The 7,868-nt window shown below is 44.9% G+C and overlaps 1 pseudogene; it reads left to right on the top strand.

The window, feature by feature from the left end:
- The first annotated feature begins 2,020 nt into the window (after nucleotides 1-2,020).
- On the top strand, nucleotides 2,021-5,887 carry LOC114496891 (annotated as a pseudogene).
- Nucleotides 5,888-7,868: the final 1,981 nt, after the last annotated feature.

Below are 7,868 nucleotides of genomic sequence, written 5' to 3'. Positions count from 1 at the left end.
AAGGGGGCCTCCCAGGCAGAGGAAATCAGTGGAAAGGCCCTAAGGCACAAGCTTGCATGCCAGGTGTATTGAAGAAACACCAAGGAGCCCTGCCTGGTGTGGTTCAGTGGACTGAGCGTGACCTGTGAACCTAAAGACCATGGGATAGATTCCTGGTCAGGGCACATGCCTGGGTTGCAGGGCCAGGTCCCTGCTGGTTGCATGCAAGAGGCAACCACACATTGATGTGTCTCTCCTTCCTTTCCCCTTTCTCTTATTTAAAAAAATAAATAAAATATTTAAAAAATTGAAAAACAAGTAATTTATTTAAAAATAAATAAAATCAGCCCTAGCTGGAATGGCTCAGGGGATTCAGTGCTGGCCTGAGAACCAAAGGGTCGCTGGTTTGATTCCCCATCAGGGCACTTGTCTGAGTTGCGGGCCAGGTCCCCCGTAGGGGGCTGTGAGAGGCAACCACACATTGATGTTTCTCTCCCTCTCTCCTTTCCTTCCCCTCTCTCTAAAAATAAATAAAATCTTTAGAAAAAGTAAATAAAATCTGAAAAAAGGAGATATAGTTTAGTTAAACAAAGAACTCCCCAATCTAGCATACCTAGTTTTACTGAACCTAAGATCTAAATATTTCTCACATCTGACCCTACTCTGCCACCACTTGTTCAAATCCTAACTCAGCCAGTTCCCAGCGTTGTAATACTGTTTCTTGCCCTTTACAGTGAGGCTGGTAACATTATGTGAATGTTAAAAAAAGAAAGGAAGGAAGGAAGGAGGAAAGAAAGAAAAAGAAAGAAAGAAAGAAGGAAGGAAGGAAGGAAGGAAGGAAGGAAAGGAAGGAAGGAAGGAAGGAAGGAAGAAAGAAAGAAAGAAAAAAGAAAGAAAGAAAAAGACGGGCAAAACAGCAAGAAGGCCAGTGTGGCTTGAATAGAATGAGAAAGGATGGACCATAGAGGATTGTGTGGCTTTATTCTAAGTAAGATGGGGAGCAGTTGGAGGGTTTGAACTTCCATGTTTAAAGACTCACTGTGGCCTGCTCTGTGAGAATAGAATGTAGGGGCACAAGGTTGGAAACAAAACCAGACATGACCCTATGGCAATGACCTTAGGAAGAGATGTTAATGGGTAGTACCAGATTGAGTGAGGTAAGACATGATTGGATTTGGGATTTGAAGTGAAAGTCAACAGGATTTGTTGACAGATAGTGGAAGAGAAGGCCAAAGATTACTCCAAGGTTTTTAGCTTAGGTAAATGGAAACACAGAGTTTAATCCCACACATACACATCTGTTAGAAATTTTACACCAAGTCAGGGCTCCCTTTCTAGGGAAAAAAGGCCTGGAAGTGGTGGGGGCTGGGGAGAGGGAGGAGAATGACCAGGCAACAAAGCAGAATAGAAACTGGAACAAAGATTTTTTTCCCAGCCAAAGAAATTCTGGTAGAAGAACTGGTTTTGGCCCCTTTAGAGTTTGAAATGTAGCCCGTTAATTTCTGAATCCTCAAAGCATAATACTACCTGGCATATGACGGGTATTCAAAGTAACTTTTAATTCAGTTGAATTGAGATAATGGCAAATTGACTCTTTTTTTTTAAGATTTTATTTATTTATTTATTTTAGAGAGGGAACGGAAGGAGATAGAGAGAGAGAGAGAAACATCAATGTGAGGTTGCTGGGGATTATGGCCTGCAACCCAGGAATGTACCCTGGCTGGGAATCGAACCTGGGACACTTTGGTTCCCAGCCCGCGCTCAATCCACTGAGCTACGCCAGCCAGGGCGCAAATTGACTCTTGAAAGGAAGGCCAACTGGGGAGGGAAGCTAAATGGTTTTAGGAATATTCTATAGAAGCCTGAGGACAAGCCATACCTGGGAACTGATTTTAAATCAGGCCAATAAGCTTTATTGAGCATCTAATATATCATGGACACTAGGGATACAGAGATGCCCCTTATTACTGGAGGAGACAAAGAGAAGAATCAATTTATGGTACAGTGTGTTGTTATTAGTATGTACCAAGTTCAGGGGTAGATGGAAGGTAACTAACTCTGACAGTGGTGGTAGGCAAGAGGCGGCTTTGCGGGAGATGAAATCAGAGCTGGTTTCTGAGGGATGAAGGGGAGTTTGACTGTTACACCCCTATGTGAGGAAGCAATAGCTTGAGTCTGGTAACTGTCTTACTGGAGGTGCTGTCAGAGGAACATCTTGCTCTGCATTTATTATGTGGAAAGCGCTGGATGTTGTACATGGTGAATACTCAGGAAATACTTGCCAAATTGATTTTAGGGCATTTATACCACCGAGGGTAAGAGTTCCCTCAAATGAACTGTTATGCATGTGACCCATTACCTGCGGCTCTTGCCCACCTTGTACAGGTTGACTATTGGTTTTGCCTGCCCAGCACCTGTTCATTCCTTCTTCTTCTGGTAAGAACACTGATTTTCTCTTGGGGACTACTCTTTCTTCCACTCAGTTCCTGCAGTTTTGTGCAGGTGCCTCACTGTGGCGCAGTTCCAGTATGGGTAGATGGCCCTGGCCTGGTACATTAAAGCGTTCCACCCCTGCCACCCCAGTGACAGTGACGGGTTGGAGGAAGGCGGGGGGAAGGTGTGGCAGTGACCTGCTGCAAGCCAAATGAGATGCAGTTCTAGGATCTTTGCTAGAATTATTGGGAAATAATTTTAACTTCTGGAATGGCTAAGCAAATAGGATGTAAGTATAGAACTCTTGGTGGGTATATTGCTACTTTTATGGAGAACTTAACAGACAATGAAGGAAACACAAGGATATCTGAAGCCTTTGTGGACTTTCCTATTACAAAAAGCCAGTTTGTGTTTGATATCTGACAACTGCGTCTGAAACAATCCAGAACATACACTTCTATCGGTCTCTAGCAGAAATATAAAGGTCTATGTAGTCTTTTCATACAGGCCCTCTGGGGAAAATAATTATAAGACGGCAGGATGTTGGTTGGGTTCTGTTCTCCAAATCTGAGGCCACACATCTCAGCTGTTTCGTGACCTTAAAGCCCTCACTTCCCTTCTCTGTGTCTTCATTTCCTGATAACTTGCTCTCTATTGGCTCTTCCAGGAGACTGGATTTTTGAGGAAATGCCACTGGCTCTAGGCCAGTTCTGTGTCATTGGGTGTCAGGAGTTAGAATCTCTTCCTTGATCATGTTATTCTGGGGCCATGGCTGGCATGTCTGTCCTCTAGATCAGTAGTTTTCAACCTGGAATATGCAGACCTTTGGTGGTACACAGTGGAGGTGCTGAAACCACAGGGCAAAACACAATACTGCTTTCTGCAGTGCTGTTTAGTTCATGGAAATGTAAGGCAATATTTTCAATACCCAAGTGTAGTTATTCAGAGCACCTTCTGGGAGCCAGACTTAAATGAATTCAAATCCTGGTTCTACCACTTACTAGCTGCATGACCTTAGGATTACTCAACCTCTCTGTACCTCAGCTTCCTCAAACTATGAAGGTAGTATCAGTATCTATCATACGGGATTACGGTAAAAGTTAAGTTAGTTTGTGTAAAGGACTTAGAACAGTGCCTGGTACATAGTATCATTTAACTATTAACTATTACTGTTAAAACATGGATATATTATGAAGTGCAAAGAAAACTAGTGTAATTTTAAGATCCCAGACTTTGAAGAAGTGTCACCTGCAGCTCTGACCCAGCTGTCCTGGGATTTGTTCTCACCTTCTTCTGCCAGCAAGGAGAGTTACATCTGCAGGGAAGAGGGGAACCCCGTGCGCTGCTGGCGGGGATGTAAATGAGAGCAACCACTACGGAAAACAGGTTGGAAGCTCTTCAAAAAATTAAAAATAGAATGATCCTGCAACTCATCCTTGTGTATTTATCCGAAAATGAAAGCACTAATTCGAAAAGATGTAGGCATCCTTATGTTCACTGCAGAATTGTTTACAATAGCCAAGATATGGGACAACCTTAAGTTGTCCATTGATAAAGGAATGGATAGAGATGGTGTGATATGCAGTGGCATATTACTCAGCCATTAAAAAGAACAAAATCTTGCCATTTGCAACATGGATGGACCCAGAGGGTAATGTACTATATGAAATCAGAGAAAAAGACAAATACTGTATCATTTCATTTATAAATGGAATCTAAAAACAAGAGAAATGAACAAAATATAACAATTAAAATTAAAAATGTTATTTAAAAAAAAAAGAAATGAACAAAATAGAAACAGACTTGCCCTGGCTGTTGTGGTTCAGTGGACTGAGCACTGGCCTGTGAACCAAAGGGTCACTTGTTCGATTCCCAGTCAGAGCACATGCCTGGGTTGTGGGCCAGGTCCCCAGTAGGGGCAGTGGCAAGAGGCAACCACACATTAATGTTTCTCTCCCTCCCTCCCTTCCACAAACAAACAAACAAACAAACAAACAAACAAACAAACAGTTTTTTAAAAAATAGAAGCAGATTTGTAGAGAACAAAATGATGGTTGTCAGAGGGGAGTAGGGGGATGGGTGGGGGGAATAGGTTAAGGGGAATGAGATACAAATTCTAACTATAAAATAATTAAGTCACAGGGATATGATGTGCAGCATAAGGAACTATAGTCATTAATATTGTAATAACTTTGTATCGTGATAGATGGTTACTAAGCTCAATGTAATCATTTTGTGAGGTATTTCAACGTTGACTTGCTCACTATGCTGTACACCTGAAACTAATATTGTATGCCAACTCTATTCTTTTTTAATCCTCACCTGAAGATAATGCTTATTGATTTGAGAGACAGAGGAAGGGAGAGAGAAACATCGATGTGAGGAAGAAACATCAATTGGCTGTCTCTAGTTCATGTGCTTTGACCAGGGATTGTACCGGCAACCCTTTGGTGCACAGCACGATGCTCCCATCAACTGAGCCACCTGGCCAGGGCTATCAACAACATTCTTTAAAGAAGAATACTTACATCAGAGTTTTACTACGAGAGCCTGCAAGAGACAATCCAGGTGATTGTCCGGAAATTCTAATTTCCGGGACCATGCTCACTTCATGTATACTTCAGTCTCCCCTCCGGAATCCTAGGCCCCACCCACCCCTTGTCATCCAGACATTTGCCTTCCATATCTTATACTTATTACAAAGATAATATATGCAAGCTTTTAAACAATTTTCTTCAGTTTTTCAAATAGAGGATTTTGTTAGGTAATGTACTGATGGGAAGCAGCAAAGAGGGGAAGAACATGAGTAAAGGTCCAGAGGTTGCGTTCCAGAAGAGCAGGTCCGTTTTGGCCTGAGAGTAACTGAGGATGAAGCTGGAAAAAGAGGTTAAGTTTATATCACTTGAGGATCTTGAATATTATGTACGTTAAAGAGTTTGAAGTTGGTTTCAGCTACCTAAGCTTGTTTCATCTGTAAAATGAGGGTAATTTCTATCTCATTGAATTGTGAGGATTAATGACAGAGAAGCAAAGAGATGGTCGGAACATCCTATATAAGAAATGGGAAAGTTCTGCCAGGTGTCAGCCCTTCCCCCGCAACAGCCATTGAGGAGCAGCAGCCAGGGGTCTCCACTGCCCCACAGCCGTGGGCCTCGACAAGGACTGCGGAGTGACAAAGAACATGAGCAAGCCGAGATACAGCCGCTGCTGCGGGCACCTTACCCAGCACACCAAGCTCACTCGGGGCAATATCTGAGAGGCGTGTGGCTTTGTCCCCTATGAGTGGCGTGCCATGGAGCTGCTCAAGGTCTCTAAGGACAAGAGGGCCCTGAAGTTCATCAAGAAAAGGGTGGGGGCACACATCTGTGCCAAGAGGAAGAGAGAGGACCTGAGCAATGTCCCTGCAGTCATGAGGAAGGCAGCAGCCAAGAAGGACTAAGCCCCAGGCCCTCTGTGTAATGAAACCTGTTCAGGGAGAGAGAAAAAAAAAGGAATGGCCCTGACTGGTGTGGCTCAGCGAGTTGAGTGTCATCCCACAAACTGAGGTCACCAATTCGATTCCTGGTCAGGGCACATGCCTGAGTTGTGGGCCAGGTCCCAGTTAGGGCATGCAAAAGGCAAACGATTGATGTTTCTCTCCCTTTCTTCCTCTCTCCTTCCCCCTCTCTTAAGATAAACAAATAAACGTCTTAAAAGAGAGAGAAACGTAATGACTCTCTTCAGAGTTGGGAGACAAAACCCTTCTTCTTGGTATAGAGTAAACCCTCCCAAACCTGTCTCACTTTTGGGATTTTATATTCCTGCAAGGTACATATCAACAACCACCAGAGGGAGCTCAATACAAAGAAATCAGAGGTCCCAGCTCAACAGGAAAATTGTGGTGGGCGAGTGTGAGTAGGGATGTGGAATCCCCGAGCTTCACAATGGTAGGGGTGGGGCCTGGGTACACATGATCCCCTTCTGGTCCCATTTTCCCTTAGACCTAGGGGTGGGGGCACACTGTTACAACCTAGAGGGTAGCGGCTAGCCAGGTGTAAGATTTCCAGGATGGGGAGGGGTGGGGGCTAGAGGAGGAGGGCCAGATCTAGTTTGGGGGCCTGAATTTTTCTGTATCTCAAGTAAAAAGGGCTTTCACCAACTCTGCTTACAAGCCACTAAGCCCAACTCCTTAGACTATCTGATGCCAGGTCAGGTAATCTGGCTAGACGTGGGAACCTTAGAAGAGGGGCAGGGCCACAGTGTGAGGAAGTGGGGAGAAGGGGAGGCAGTGCCATATCTGACATTGCCCGGGGACTCCAGCCTTCAGGACTACACGAAAGGGTTACAGGGCCTAGCTTCTCCAATCATGACTACTTACTGACCTAGCATTTCATGATTTTTTACAGAACCTTTGTCTTCTCCACTTACTTGCACTGAGCAAAGCAGGTGTGTGTGTGTGTGCGTGCGTGTGTGCGCTGCAGATGTTAAAATGAAAACCGAGACATTTAGCAATTTACCCAAGATCAAATAGCACTTAAGGGCAGGGGTGGGCCTGGAAACAGGCAGGAGTGGCTCTGAGGGGCCGGGGAAAGGAAGGCCAGCAGAGCAATAGCCTTCAGGACTGCCACAGCAAGCACAGGCTCTATGCCAGGCTTCCTACTGCCCTTCCAGGGCCAGCTCTGCTGCTAGGCCTCAGGCTGCCGGCCCCGCCCCCAAACTCCCACCCCAGTCCCCTGAGAGCCCATCAACCTGGCAACAGCCAAAGAAAAGCCCAGCTAAAATATTTATGGCTTGAGTCCAGAAACTTCCGATGGGGGGAGGGGAAAGTTTGATGTCATTCCTTTTTTGCTTGCAGGGGAGGTGACTGACATGTCGAGTGGCTGGGTGCATGGGCCATGCCCAATAGATCAGGGCTCTCCAAGGAAGCTCCCTAAGGCTGTAAGTGTTAACGAGAGGAGGGAGGAGTCTGTATGTGATAGATGTGACAGGTGACAGGCACGGGGTAAGAAAAACAAGTCAGAAAAGAAGAGGAAGAAAATTCAAGTGTTGAGAGGTATTACATATAGACCACACACACATTCCATTTGCTTCTTAGATCCCATTCAATGGGCAGAGATTATTATGCTACTTTTATGGTGTAAAGAGGCCCAGAAAAATACACAGCAAGTGATGGGCTAGGATTTGAATCCAGATCCGTGTTTTCTGTAAAATTCCTTGGCTCCCAAGTAGATACCCTGTATTTGGAGCACACAGCTGCCTAGGAACTTAGTACTGGCCTCTCAGTGACCCCAAAGCAAGCTCTGTGGCTCCATTTATCTGTGACCAGGGTGTTATCAAAATCAAAGCTCAAACTCCACCTCTGCCTGCTGAGCTGAAACAGGTTCTCAATGCTGGAGAACTCTGGTCAAAAGGTAAGGCCTAGGAGACTGAGAAACCAAGGAAACTGCCGCCTCAGCGGGCAATCCTGGGCTGAGTCT

Source organism: Phyllostomus discolor, chromosome 5, assembly GCF_004126475.2.
Source record: "Phyllostomus discolor isolate MPI-MPIP mPhyDis1 chromosome 5, mPhyDis1.pri.v3, whole genome shotgun sequence".
In the NCBI taxonomy this organism is placed as follows: Eukaryota; Metazoa; Chordata; class Mammalia; order Chiroptera; family Phyllostomidae; genus Phyllostomus; species Phyllostomus discolor.
The sequence above is the reverse complement of the archived record's forward strand: the minus strand, read 5'-3'. Positions and strand labels throughout refer to the sequence as shown.